Source organism: Caretta caretta, chromosome 2, assembly GCF_965140235.1.
Source record: "Caretta caretta isolate rCarCar2 chromosome 2, rCarCar1.hap1, whole genome shotgun sequence".
Lineage (NCBI taxonomy): Eukaryota > Metazoa > Chordata > Testudines > Cheloniidae > Caretta > Caretta caretta.
In genome coordinates this window covers 52,378,211-52,393,581 of record NC_134207.1, presented here as the reverse complement: position 1 = coordinate 52,393,581, position 15,371 = coordinate 52,378,211, and the positions used below count along the sequence as shown (strand labels likewise).

General features: G+C 43.8%; 1 protein-coding gene across 3 annotated transcripts in view; it reads right to left on the bottom strand.

Annotated features, from left to right (window-relative positions):
* PAG1 (phosphoprotein membrane anchor with glycosphingolipid microdomains 1) overlaps positions 1 to 15,371 on the bottom strand; it is a 188,340-nt gene that overhangs the window by 143,020 nt on the left and 29,949 nt on the right. For all 3 annotated transcript variants that reach the window (XM_075125091.1, XM_075125090.1, XM_048841039.2), the window contains exon 2: positions 4,643 to 4,701. The gene's annotated coding sequence lies outside the window, so the exon portion shown is untranslated. The remainder of the gene's footprint in view (positions 1 to 4,642; positions 4,702 to 15,371) is intronic.

The following is a 15,371-nucleotide window of genomic DNA, read 5'->3' as shown; positions in this document are numbered from 1 at the left end:
ATCCAGAATGCAGTAGCCAGCCTCCGCAGCAACACATCACCCCACTTCTCTGTTCATAGTGCTGGCTCCCCAAATAATAGCATCTCTATTTCAAAGTCTCAGAGTTAAACCTCTTCATGGAAGTGCCAACAATAGGATGGAAATTGCCTCTCCTAAATGACACCTTTTTTCCCTGGCAATTGCACTTCTCAGGAACAATAAAAATACCAACCTCAGGTGTGAACCTCATGAGAGCAGGAGGTAGGGCCTTCTCAGCAACGGGGCCCACGCTATGGACCTCATTACCAGAGGAAAGAAGAGTGACCATGAATTTCTCAGCAATGGAGCAAAAAGTAAAACCCACATCTTCAGCTTAGTGTTCCCACTGCTGCAACTCAAAACAGCGCAGAAGTGAAAAGGAGAAGGGGAAAGAGGTGGAGGTAAGAAGGAAGACTATCATTAGATCTAGGAGCTGTCTTCAAAATCACTGATCATGAGTAGATCTTGGAGCCAGAGCTGCACAACTCAAGCAGCTTTCATTTCTCCTCTCAGGCAGATCCCTTACTCCTCTTCCCTCTCATGAGGGGTTCAGTAGAGCTCCATCTTGTCCTCCCTCCTGTTCAGTATGTGCACGGAAGTGTCAGTGAGGAATCATGGGCTGCACTGCCTTCAGTATACTGATGATGACCATAGGTGCTGGAACTTGGGGTGCAGGGGGTGCTGCTGCAGCACCCCCGGCTTGAAGTGGCTTCCGTCATATACATAGCTTACAGTTTGATTCAATGGCTCTCAGCATCCCCACTATAAAAATTGTTCCAGCCCCCCGATGATGACATAAGCTTTATGTTTTTATGAACTCTTCTGATTATACAAGTTGCAGCTGAACAACTTTCTCAGTGTCTAGTTAAGACTGGGGCATACCTGGCTGAGAGTTCAATCCAAATAAAGCGGAGGGGATACTGGTGGGTTAGAGGAAGCAACCAGAGGATATGGCAAGGCTATATCTATGGAAGGATGTTAGGGTGTAGGCCCCTGTAGGGAGAGCCAGGAGTGTTTTGTGACTCATGCTGGAAGCCAGACAATGGGTGGGGGGAGGCTGATTAGCTCCAATCCATGGTATAAAAGTGATTTTTTGAGGAAAGTGAAGTACCTAAGGTCAGGGACTGGTGGTCTTGCAGGGAGAAACCATGAGAACAAGCCAAGCTCAGGAGAAAGCTTATGCTGAGGTTTGCGTTTCATTATTTATGTTAAAGATAGAACCAAACCCCACAAAGGGGTAAGGACTTGAATATACATGCAAATTATTCCAGATTAAGGTAGGGTATGAATTTGAAGCAGAAGAGCTATCCCTGAATAACTTCATGTCTAGAAAAAAGAACAGGAGTACTTGTGGCACCTTAGAGACTAATAAATTTATTTGAGCATAAGCTTTCATGGGTGCATCCGATGAAGTGGGCTGTAGCCCATGAAAGCTCATGCTCAAATAAATTTGTTAGTCGCTAAGGTGCCACAAGTACTCCTGTTCTTTTTGCGGATACAGACTAACATGGCTGCTACTCTGAAACCTGTCTTCGTGTCTAGAGAAATTCTAAATTTTGAACACTAAACTGTCATGTGTGTGCAGACGCTCATGCTGTTTTGAGAGAGCAGTGGGGGCTCTGCCTCTTCCCACTGCCTGTCTGATTGACAGTGTTTGTCCACCATTTGTTCAAGTTGGAGCCTGATTAGAATCCCAAGTACTGAAGAATAGTCAGGTTTCAGCAGCAGCCAGGTTGGCTCTCTTATACTTGCATCTGGCTCGCAGATTAAGATCTTCTTTGTCAGAAGTGAACTTCGCATGCTGAACTTCATTAATACTTGCAGAATGTGGCAAACCACTTGTGAACCAGCGTAGCTCACGGCAAGCACGTTACACCAATGCTTCATGGTCCATGCTAGCTGTCTGAGTTTCTGGGTGGGGGTTAGGTCCTGTTTCTAAGAGGAAGTAGCCTGACACATGCCTACTTGAGAGATGCCTACTGCATCTCCCCCAGTGTCACAGTTGCTATATATAGCAAAGAACTACTATCTCTTTGCTTGCAACACAGTGATTCTGTATCCCAAAATTGTATCAGCTTTTAAGATGAGCAGAGGCAATTGAGGTGGACCTGTCCTGCTGTAAGAGAGGAAGCTTCTTGCAGGATTCTCTCTGTAATCTTATATAGCTAACATTTTAATCTTGAGCATGAGTTTACGCCAAAACATGCACACGTGAACATGCACTGTCACCCCCAAAGTTTATATACTGTTACAGTTTTCAGCATGAGCAGCAATAGATTTATCAGTGGTCTAGATCAACAGATCTTTACTCAGATCCCAGTTGACTTCAATGACGTCTGCCTGAGTAAGGACTCTGTAAAAATTGTGCAAGGATCTCAGGATTTAGCACATGTAGTGAAGCATGTCCCAGCAACAGAATTTTATCCTAATACAGCTCAGTAATACAGCAAGAATTAAAAAGCATGAGCTCACTGAATATAAAATAAAAAATGCTGTTTTAATACACTGTATATTGCTAGAGAGGAGGGGAAATAGATGGCTATCTCCTGAACTGTGAAATCTCATTTGGACAAGCTTGGGGGGAAAAATCAAGCTTCTTGATTCCATGCAAAAACTCCAAGTTCCTGCTGCTAAATACATTTATCTAGGAAAAAGTCAAAATATTCTCCTGAACAAAGAGACATCTACTATCAAACATTGTAGTGCCCTGACTCTCCTGCCTGAACTAACAAAAGGAAGATTGTTTTCCATCATACCAGCTTAAGTTGTTTAGTGACTATGGGTTCACAAAGGGCAGCTCAGTGTGCACTTGAAATACTATGCCAAGATCCTAAAAAGCCACAGTTTGTCTTGAAGGGAGGGGAACTGAATCTCATCAAGGAAAACCTGAATTAAAGGGTGAAACCCCATTTTGTAAGAGTTCTCTTATGTATAGTATGTGAAAATTGCTACCAGATGTCTCCCTTCCTTTCCCTTCTGTTTTGGAGATCCTGTTAAGACAGCCTAATTAGACAAATAGAATGATAAGGGGCAACTTTTAGGCCTTGTTATTTGGTTTTATACATATTTAAAAATATATACACATACTGCAAATTGGCAAAATATATTTCTGTGACATTTTCCATTAATAATTGTGTCTGAACATTATGAGATTGATGCTGATAGAAACTGGAAATTCCTTTTCTAAACCCCAAGCTAGACAGGCAGCTGCAGGGAAAAATTTCCGCACTCTGCCTTCCCCGTGACCTCAACCCCAACATGACAGGATCCCACTATCTAGAAGTGAGGTATAGTTAAGTCTACATAACAGCTAAATACCAGCAGCTCTTCTATAGAGAGGCCACAAACTCTTAGCTGTATTAAATGATGTATGAAAGTTCGGTGATGTAATCTCTTTTCTGTTGTGAACTGCACTGAGACCTGCAAATATGTCCCACTTAGATTGTGACCCCAGAACTGAAAGACAGTGTTTTATCCAGTAAGTTACACGGCCTCATCCCACTTTATTCTGTTGCCATTTTGCACAATCAATGTATATCACACTATTAAATCTCCCTCAACTATATATTTCAGTCTCTATTAATCACACTAAATAAAGGAAAAATTCACTAGTTCTTTTTTTTGGAAAAAAGAAAGGAAAGGAAATCTGGAAAGGAAAGATCTGGCCAAAGTAACGTGACTCAATGGACAGAGAGTAGAAACCATCATATTAATAAGCTAATTGCCTAAAGGGGTAACTAACGGAAGGCACATTTTCTTTTTAGCCTAGTACAGAAAACTTGGCCAAATGAGGATATTAGCTCTTCTTTAGCTACTATAGGAAGTATGTGCCTGCATGAGTCTAGAGACAATGTATTGGGCTTTCTGGTGAAGACAGACCTGCCCTAGTTAGTAATTTTCTGTGATGTGGTTTCTGCTCTGTTCTACTATTTGTGGTAAGCTAAAAGCTCGCTTTCAGTTCCTGATTTTTTTTTCTTTTATAGATCTAATTTTTCACCTTAAAGATTGACAGCTTTCTTAAAACAGGGACAGTAAATTCAATGAATTTTTGGCCATGCACACATGATCTTTTCCTCTCAAATGAGATTAGTGTCATAGGAGTTTGAGCCATGACAGAATCAAATACTGCCATCATGACTGAAAAACAGAACTCCGAAGGCACAGGGATATGAAACAGATCTATATAAAAGACAACTTTAAATTGTCTGGTGAAGTGTAAAATTATAAGCTGATCTTACCACCATGTTTAGATGGTATCTCCTCCTTATCAGGTCTTTTATCTACCAAAATATTATTTGTATTGCTGTAGTACCTACATATCCCAGATCAGGACTGAGGTCCCAGTGTGCTAAGCAATGCACACACACACACACATCAGACCACATTTGCAAAACATTTCACAAATCTTTTTTTAATGCAGATGAAAATTTGAGTTTTTACATAGCACATCCAGGATTATTAAGCCATAAGTAACAACTTCAATGAAAGCTGCATGTAATGTTGTTATCCAGTTTAATGGCTCAGAACTGGTACCTCCATAAATTACAGGTGTCCGTACATAAGATTGAACCAACCCAACCTGACCTCCAGAGCAAACAAAAAAAGAAGTTATATAAATAATTACCTGCAGTCTCTGTAAGGTCGGATGTTCAAGTGATCTATAGCATTGATGGATATCTCCTCCTGGCCAAAAAAATAGAGAAGGAAAAGCTCATAATTCTGAACATGTGAATCCAGTTAATAATGGAACAGTACAGGAGGGAACAAAACAAATAGTTATTTTCTCATGTATTTTCCAATTTAAAGGGAGACTCTTAGAGTACAAATATTTTTAGACAACATATTTCCTAACCTATTATTAGCAGCATCTTGCAGTATTAAAGAATTTAAAAGCATATTCATTAATATTACTATTTATATTTTTCACTTATTTTTTGCATTTTACAGCTTAGAGAAAGAAATGAGACTAGCTTTTTTATTCTCCCTCTCATGCACGTTAAAAAAGTAATATAGATCCTGCAGGTACAGTTAGAATAGTTTATTGCCATGCAACCACACTGTCTTCAAACTATGCTTGAATGACACTTGTGTAAATCCACTACCCTCATGGGGTTTGCACAGGATAACTGATAGACTAAGTAAGCAATTATGCTAATTATGTACCTAAAGGAATAGAATCCAAGGCCTTGTCTACATGAGAAAATTTAACTAATCGGTTTGAAAACTGATTTAGCTACATCAGTGCAGCCCCTTGTGTCAGCATTTATTTAGGTTTAGAAGTGCCTAGTAAGGATTAGTTTAAATTGTAAGGAATTGACTTCTTACGTCAATATAAAGCAATCTTAAACCAAAATAAGAGTATCCACACCAGGCACTTGCACTGCTTTAAATAAATCAGTTTCTAAACTAGTTTAGTTAAACTGGCATAGAGAAGGCCTTATCCTTGCTGGGTGTTCAGAGCTATTAACAGTATTTAAAAAGCAATTTTTAATATTAAAATAAGTAGAAATGACTCTGAATACACAAATGACTAGATTTCCACAACAGGTGCCATTTTTACATAGGCAATTTTCAGAGAAACACAAGTTTAAAGCAGCCTAAGCTTTCAGGGACAATGACAGATAATCATTTTTTCAGGCATTAAAAGTATATGCTCATACAGTATTTTTCTCCTGACATAAGCATAAATTATGGCTAATGTTAATGTGCATTACAAGCCAAATTTTTCACACACAAAGGTGAGAATATTCTCAGAATGTATTATTCAGCTCTATTTGCTAGTCCAGGCATCTCCATTATTGAAGAATTCTTCTAAAAATACCCTAGTACAAACATACTACACAGCTGTTGCTTAGCTACATTCTCAATCACTACAAAGCTGGTCTTCCAGATTCACTGTCAAGGTCAAAGCAATTGTTTTTCACTTCAACTTTAAAGTTATCCGGTTTATGAAAAGAAGTTACCCCTGTCCTACTTTGTAGCACACAGTATATAACATTCAGCAATGGGGAAACTGGTCAGCAGCCTTATATTTACCTGAAACGTCTCTCCAAATGGACTAATTCTTTGGAGAAGATAAAATACAAAAGACAGCTAATATGGTTTTAAATGTTACATCTTTACTGATTTAATAAGCTCTGTATGTTTGTTTATTTTAACTACACCCATTAACATGATATCCAAGTGCCTCACAAAGTTGTATTAATTTTAATGACTGGTTTACTGTAACAGGGTGGCCTTTTAAGAACCAGAAGGCCTGGGCTAACCAGCCAGCCCTGTTTGATTATCAGACCCAGCTGATTCCTATAAAAAAAGGCTGAGAGAGCTTGGTCAAAGGGGATTTGCAGGAGGGAGGATAGCACTTATGTCTGATCCTGGAGCAGAGTAAGTTGTAGATGAAAGGCCTCTGAGCCCTTGCAGCCTGTGTTGGCCAGAGGAATAGCTTTGCTGTGTTACTTTGTGAGTTTTTTTGTTTGAATTAAGAAACTGTGCCCTGAGGGAAGGGCTTGCAAGATCGTTGTGTGTGGAATTAGTGCTTCCTGGAGAAACTGGTCAGCAGCCTTATATTTACAAACAGTCCTGAAATTTCTCTTCTTTCTCTTTCCAAGAGAAAGACAAACACTGAGGAACTGCATTAGTCTTGTATTTATTCTTCTCTGGTGGAGACCCAAGAGCAGACAAAGTGGTTGTTTTTAAAAAGTATCTCCAATTAGTGCAATGGAAAAGGTAAAGCGAAGAGGTGAGTTTTGGACAATACCCTAAATGTGCTCTGGTTATGCAGGAAGGTGCTCCATTGACAGGGGGTGTGTCTACCCCTGTCTGCTGAATATTTTATTGCCCCTGAAGAATGCATGTGTAATTAACTTGTAAATAATGAAATGAGCATTAGTGATATACCAAAGACAAAGTATGCAATTATAAAGCATCAGTGCCTGTGCTGTTTCTGCAGTACAGCTACAACAATTAATCAAGTAGAAATTCTGTCAATTACCAAATCAAATTGAATGTTATGACAAAGTCACAGGTGCCTGAGGTTTTTAACAAAAATAAATCTAGGCAGGTCAGAAAGAGAGCCAAAATACTGAAACGCAAGGCAGAAATTCAACAGAATATACCAACCACATAAATGGTTACATATATTAGCGATATGTTTCCTGTCACTGGAAAAGAAAGGGAGATTACTAACCCACAGTTATTTATGAAACAAAACAAAACATTGAGTAATATTGCATAAAACTAAGAAAATAGTAAACAAGTGCTGGAGATCTTCATTTTTATTTCTGATACATAATATAGCTCCATTGACCTTTGGTTTCGTAGTAACAGGTTCTTGAGGTATGATATTTATAACCACAAATACTGCCCTGTGAACTGTCACGTATTGTTCCCGTTTCACAATGAATCTGGGATACGTCTCAATATAGTGAAGGAACACGAGAGGGATTACCTACAAATCTTGTATCATTACAATCTGAGTGGTTTTTTTTTTTAATCCTACACTATGGGATTCTGTGGTGTCCCAGTGACATGGCATGGAAGGTGCCCTCAGGAGAGCCATTGCAGGTGAATCACGGATGTGTGGGATGTTGAGTTCCTGCATTTTGAGAAATTCAAAGCTGCGCTCATGCAGGAGGAATACTGGATTTCCAAACAATGTGGCACTCCCTGCCTGTATGCATGTAGGTTAGAATCCAGCCCAAGGGGCTCACTTGGCATGTGAATACATTAGGTAGGGTTTTACAGGCTCTCTCAAATGCATAAGATGTGGTCATTTAAGAAATCCAGTGGGGAAAATGTAAGTACACTGACTAACTGCTAAGACTATACAAGTTCTGGATCATAAATGAAAAAGCATTATGGGCCAAATTGTGACCTTTAGTACCAGCCACCCAAGCAACAAGGGGCATAAGGCTCCTCCTTGCTCCCCTGCATGGGCTGTCCATGTTGCAGGTCACGGAGTGGGGCAGAGCAGCCTCTTCAGGCCACTACTCATCTAATCATTTGGGTGGGAGGTGGGTGGACCCTCCTTCTCTCCAACAGTGGGCTAACCAGCACAGATGAACTAGTACAGAGCTACATAACACCGAAAGACCCCGATTGGCATAGGCCGGGATCAAATCTTAGACCAGTGGAGCTTAATGCACAAGCCTCCACTACATGAACTAAAAGACACTTGTCTCTCAGCCAAGTCTATAGCAGGCTCATCAAGCTCTAGCTGGTCTAGCTGCCGCGGAAGGGGGACAGAGTACCACACCAAGCAGACATGGGTTACACTAGCACCAAGTAAAGGATTGGTACTGATTACTTCCCCTCCCCTCCCTCCTGGAGCAAAGGGAAAGCAGTCAAGATTATGCAGGGCTTGTGGTAATACCATAATCCAGTCCTGTGCTATTAGCACTTCAGCAAGCTATCACTTAACCAATTTCTAGATTTTGCAACATTATGGGTCAGAAAAAAATTATGGGTGACCCTGTGTGGGTCCATGACTAAGAGGAGTCAGAGGTAAACAGCCAGCTATAAAGCAAAGAGAAGAAGTACTGCTCCAGTCTAGCCCAATGATGATGAGTCCCCAAGAGTCTTGGACAGAGGCAATACCATGATTCTATACTCCTCTGATGTGCACAAGCTGAGCGGATGTAGGGGGCAGCACATCCTTCAGCCTAGAAAATGTATAGCAAGTTTTCACTATTTCCAGAACACCAGAGAAATTCTGACTGAACCAGGACTCCCAACTGCTGCATGGCCCTTCCTCAGTCTTCCCTAATGCAAGCAGGACTTTAAAGTCACAATTCAACAAATAACACAGATACAAATCTATGGTTCAAATGTTGCCTTCAGATACTTCCACACAACTCTCACTGAGGACAAGAGTTGGGTGCAACTATCTGTGGCTGCATTAGTTCATTATGCATGAATTTGACTACATTAGATTGTCATTCTAAGCCCAAGAGAAGAAGCTCAGCATCAGCCCCAAAGAGACGGAAAAGGGTTTAGATCAGGGGTGGGCAAACTACAGCCTGTGGGCCACATCCAGCCCATCAGACCTTTTAATCCGGCCCTAGAGCTCCCACTGGGGAGCGGGATTGTGGGCTTGCTCCACTCTGCATGGCTCCCAGAAGCAGAGGCCTGTCTCCCCTCTGGATCCTATGCGTAGGGGCAGCCAGGGGGCTCTGCATGATGCCCCCGCCTCAAGTGCCAGCTCTGCAGCTCCCATTGGCCAGGAACTGTGGTCAATGGGAGCTGCAGGGGCGACGGCTGCAGACAGGGCAGCATGCAGAGCTGCCTGGCTGCCACCGTGCCTCCACGTGGGAGCCAGAAGGAGGACATGCCACTGCTTCCGGGAGCTGTGGGGGTGATGCCTGCGGATGGGGCAGCGTGCAGAGCCGGCCTCACCTCCGCATAGGAGCCAGAGGAGGGACATGCTGCTGCTTCGGGGAGATGCTTGAGGTAAGCACCGCCCAGAGGCTGCACCCCTGATCTCCTCCCACACCCCAACCCACTGCCCCAGTCCTGATCCCCCTCCTGCCCTCGGTCCCAGCCCGGAGCACTCTCCTGCACCTGTAACCCCGCATCCCTAGCCCCACCCCAGAGCCTGCACCCCCAGCTGGAGCCCTCACCCCCTCCCGCATCCCAACCCCCCAATTTTGTGAGCATTCATGGCCCGCCATACAATTTCTATACCCAGATGTGGCCCTCAGGCCAAAAGGTCTGCTCACCCCTGGTTTAGATACAAGATTGCTGTGAGGCCCAGTTGCTGTGTTGCATGGTAACAAATGAAATCTTGCCAGGAAGTGCAGGTCCTGGGCAGGCTTACTCAATGGGATACTGTATACACAAGGGGAGGCGGAGGGACAGTAGAAGTAGGGTGAGAGAAGGAAACTACTAGTGCTGTTTCAAAATAGGTCTACACATTTAGGAAAGACTTAACTAGTCTCAATCCATTCATTTTTCTATACCTACTAAAGTGTCACTCAGAAACCCAACCCAGTATCTAAACACTTTTAACATGTGTATTCCCCTCCCACCCCCCACCCCCAATGGTCTTTGGATTCAATATGTTTTCCATATGGAAATCTGCTTTTTATTTTTCCTTCAGCTTCTGTTGCAGTGAGGAATGACAGGAAACTGGACAGGTCTGACATAGGCAAGGAAACCTGGCATACACAGGTTCAGTGCAGCAGGGGGAAAATCAGTTATCTCACACATACCAGCAACATCACCTGTCACACTGAAAGAAATGGGGTCTCTGAATGATTCCGCACTATAATAATGCCAGTGCTTTTATATTCAAAAGGCTCCACTAAGTGCTATTCTCCATCTGTTAGAAAACAGATCACACAGAACCTTCTAGCCAGATGGAGCCATCAAAAACTCTCTTCATCTATCATGTAGCTCATACATGACTTAAATGCACATTCATTCATATTCTCCTGCTCTGCCTCCTGCAAAATATCCAAAAGACACAGTACACAAAACCCCAGATTTACAGGTTAAATACCATGGCAAAGTCTCACTCAGCTTAGTTTTTCTCTTCTTCTTTCACTGACATGAAAACACACTTTTTTTACTCACTTGGATGCATGTCTACATTTTGTAGAATACCTGGGAATAAATACAAAAACAAAGGCAGGCATAAGGTTGGTGGGATTTCTCTAAAAGTAAAAAAGTTACTTACCTCATACTGTAACTGGAGTTCTTTGAAGCTATGTGATCCCTACTTGTATTCCACTGTGTCTGAGACCAGAGAGCTTTTCTAACAGCGTCCATTGCTCTGTGCCTGCGCTATGCTATTCCTTGTGCTCCAATCCGAGGGCATCAGAGGCAGCGTGGACCAATTGCCAGTCCCATTCCTTCTTTACCATGAATCTATATACAAAGATCCGAAGCAGAGGGGAAAGAAAGTGGGTAATAGAACACAGATAAGATCAACACATCACAAAGGAATCCAGTTACTGTATTAGGTAAGTAACTTTTCTTTCCTCTTTGAGTGATGGTCCATGTGTACGCCATGTGGGTGACTGACAAGCAGTGTTCATTGCATAGGAGGGTGTGAGGACTGTTGACAGGAGGACTACTGTGCTGAGGGATGTATCAGCTGCAGAAGCCTGGACTAAAGTATAATGTCTCAAGAGGTATGTACTGAACCCCATATAGCCACTTTACATATTTCAGCAAGAGGAAAATCTCAAAGGAAGGCTACAGAAACAGCTTGGGCTCTAGTAGAGTGATCTCTCATGCCCTGTGGTGGTGAAATGTTTTCCCAACTCATAACATAGTAGAATGCATCCCAAAGTCCATTTGGAAAGTCTTTGGAAAGAGACTGCTTCCCCTGTCATTTGTTCTGTGACGGATATGAGTTGATTTCCTAAATGGCTTTGTTCTTTGGAGATAGAATGCCACTGCTTGACTGATATCCAAGGAATGCAGGCTTCTTCTTCATTAGTGGTGTGTGGTTCAGGTAGATAGGTGGATTGTTTGATTCAGATGGAAATCTGAGATCTCTTTGGGGGTAAATTTCGGGTGCAGCCACATGGAAATTTTATCCTTATGGAAGACTATGTACAGAAGGTTCACCATAAGGGCTTTAAGGAAAGAAGATATTCCAAACAGTAGGGATGTCAAAGTCCTCTGGGGTTATTTTCTGTGGACACTGAAGGGATTCTGTCTCAGACCCATGCTTCAGTAGAAAGAAACTGGAGAGGTGGTCAGTCAACACTGCCCTTATACACTCAGATAGGAGCGTGAGGAACAGGAGAGTGGACCAATGGACATTGTTAAGCAAAAATCTTCCAGTCCCAGACACATGGAGTGCATACACACGCACAGTGGAATCCACATAGGGACCATTTTCTCAAAACGGAATTCTACCCTTTACAATCCAGAGATATGCATTTCAGTGGTCATGCATGTTGTATAATATTGCTGCCCCCCTCCTTCTGCTCAGCAGTAGCACATGGGCATCCAGTGGAAGAGAAATCAGAATATAATCAGAGACCTCAGCTGCCTGGTCCTCACCATGCTCTTCAACCAGTGCAAGCGGTTCTGCCAGACTCCCAGCTCCTGGAATAAGACCATGATGGTGCTGGTGTAAAAGAAGGTTGAGCGGTACAACCCCAGCAACTGGAGGCCCATCTTCCTCTGCTCCACGATGTACAAGCTGTATGCCAGCTGCCTGGAGTCGAGGATCACGGAGTAGTCGGTGAGCGGGGAAGCCATCAGCTCCATCCAGAAAGGCTTCCTGTCCTGCGAGGGCTGCTTCGAATACAACTCCATCCTCCAAACCACCATCCAAATGGCCAGAAGGGTGCTGAGGCAGTGCACGGTAGCATAGCTTGAACTGGCTAACGCCTTTGGGTCCATGCCCCACCACCACATCTTTGCCAGGCTCCAGGAGTTCGGGATGCCAGAGAACTTCCTTTGTGTGATCCAAGAGCAGCACCACCATCTGCTTGGTCGAAAGGGAGACCGCTGAGATCCTGATCTGCAGCAGAGCAAAGCAGGGCTGTCCCCTCGGCCTCATCATCTTTAACCGCACCATGGAGCTATTGCTGTGAGCGATCTCCAACAGCACAGATGGCTTCAACCTCCACGGTGAGAGGGTGAGCATCCTGGCTTATGAGGACGACTTGGTCCTGACCTCACACAACCCAGACAGCCTCCAAGGTATGCTAGACACCACCAGTCGAGCTGACAACTGGATGGGGTTCCGCTTCAATGCAAAGAAGTGCACAACTCTCCACAATGATGGCAGTGAAAGGGACTCGGTGCAGGTGACGGGGTTCCAGATCCAGGGCGAGCCCGTCATCCTTCTGGCAGAGGGGCAGGTGTACCAGCATCTCAGCATGCTGATGAGTTTCCGTGTCCGGCAGACACCAGAGAACACCATCAAGGAGATCTTGCAGGATGCTGCCAAGATCGACACCTCCCTGCTGGAACCATGGCAGAAGATAAATGACCTGAACACCTTCCTGATCCCCTGCATCTTGTTCATCCTAAGGGGATCCTCCGTGGCAAAGGTCCCCCTCAACAAGGCAGACAAGATTGTCTAGCAGCTGGGTGAAGAAGTGGCTGTTCCTTCCCCAGAGAGCCAGCAACGAGCTGGTTTACATCGCCCACAGGCATGGCAGCGCCAATGTCCCGCACTGGTAACCTGTGCGATGTCGCGGTGATCACCCACGCCTTCCGCATGCTGACATGTCCCAACGCCACAGTAAGGAACATTGAGGCGAACACCCTGCGTGACATGATAAAGAAGCATCTCTGCAGAGTCCCCTCCAACCAAGACATCACCACCTTCCTGAGTGGCTCCCTGGATGGCGAATTCAGATGGGACGGGGCGACATTGCTTCACTATGGTACCACACTCACAATGCCATGCGTTGCCTGGGGAAGCATGTCGGCTGCTGCTGGGAGTGGTGTGAGGAGCGCCAGCAGCTGGGAGTCCTGGTGCCACAGATCAGGTCCAACAACACCATTGTCTCCCCAAGCACCAGGGGCATGCTGAAGAGGACACTGAAGGCTGCCGTCCATTTGCTGTATCTGGAACCCTGAAGTGTAAACCAGACCACGGTAAAGCCTTCGAGTTGACCAGCAAGTGGGATGCCAACAACCACTTCCTCACTGGGGGGCGGCTTCATCCATTTGGCCGACTGGCGGTTCATCCACCGTGCCCAGCTCAACTGCGTCCTGCTCAATGAAGCCGTCTGCTATGGGGAACTGAGAGAGGCGTTGCAGGAAGTGCGGCTACTCCAACGAGACCCTGCCCCATGTCCTGTGCAGCTGCAAGCCCTACTACAGAGCTTGCCATCTGCACCACAATGCCATCCAAAACCGCCTGGGGAAAGCCATCACACTGAGCTGGAAGGAGTTTGCTGTTAACTGCGCCATCCCTGGTACCAACAGCCAGCTGTGACCTGATGAGGCCCAGAAAAAGATCATCCTTGTCGACATCATGGTCTCCTTTGAGAACAGGACCCCGGCCTTTCATGAAGTCCAAACTCCTAAGCTGGAAAAGTATGCTCCCTGGCCGACACCCTGAGAGTGAAGGGCTATGAGGTGCAGGTGGACACCCTGATCGTTGGAACCCTGTGCACCTGGGACCCCTGCAACGAGTGTGTGCTGTGAACCTGTGGGATCAGTTGGTACACACGGCTCATGTGGCATCTCTTGGTCTCAGACACCATCCGATGGTCCAGGGACATCTACACTGAACACATCACCAGCCATTGACAGTACCAGGAGGCGTGAGCTGGAGCGACATCATGCATCAACTATGAGAAAGGGACCAAGAGACTGTGTCTGTTGGACCTTATGAACCAGAACCATAAACTCACTGAACGTTAAATCTCACCAAATGTGGGTGAATCCATCCACATCATCGTATCTACTCATTATACTCCACACCTGAACATAGCCATTATATGAACAACATACCCTCATATCTCAATGTCTGTACTTTGACCCGTTAACCTATTACCCCCATCAGGGATATTGCATATTATTTATACCTTATGCCATCCGATCTTAAATCGAACCTTGCACCCCTTGATAATCTGTATGTTACTCCCCGATAACCAGAAACTTCTATGCTTAAACTCTGTACCGTTCACTTTTTAAAATAATAATATTTAATAATAATAAATAATAATATTATTTAATAAATAAATTTTATTTAATAAAATACTCTGTTAATTTCATTCCACTTCACACCTACAATACTTTATTGCTAAAATGGAGAAACAAATACAAAATCCTTCGGTAGTTACAGAATTTTTTTTTCAACATTAACTCTGGATTATCTGTTTAAACGGCAGTGCTCCAGTCCATAACATTTTGTGCATTTTTTTTTCTTGTTTCACCTATCTCCCACAGCCTGCCTTTTGTTAACTTCAAATGCTCCTATTTGCACATGTAGGCCCAATGTAATGGCAATAATCACCATGGTTGAAGACCTTACTATACTAAAAGAGAAAACACAAGCTACAGACCATTCTTCCAGAAACTAGCCATGGTACAACAATCCTTTAGACTCACCATATACATTTGTAAGATGGTTGGCAACATAGTAACAACATGTTGCATTCCCCATTAGTCTAGTTTTTGACCCTGATTGCAGAAAAGCAAGCATGTGCGATGCTTAAGAACGTTCTCTATGCACTGTTGTTTTTACATTCTTCTAAACATCTCAGCACAGAATGGAGGTGAACATGCTATTTGGAATGTAAAATCAGGTCCAAACACAAAAGATTTCTATATAATGCTGAAGATTGAGCAGAATTAAGTTTAATCAAGCTGCTTAGTCTACACAGTCAATTCAGTAAATTGGGAATTGGGAAAAAAATGCACTGCTTCTC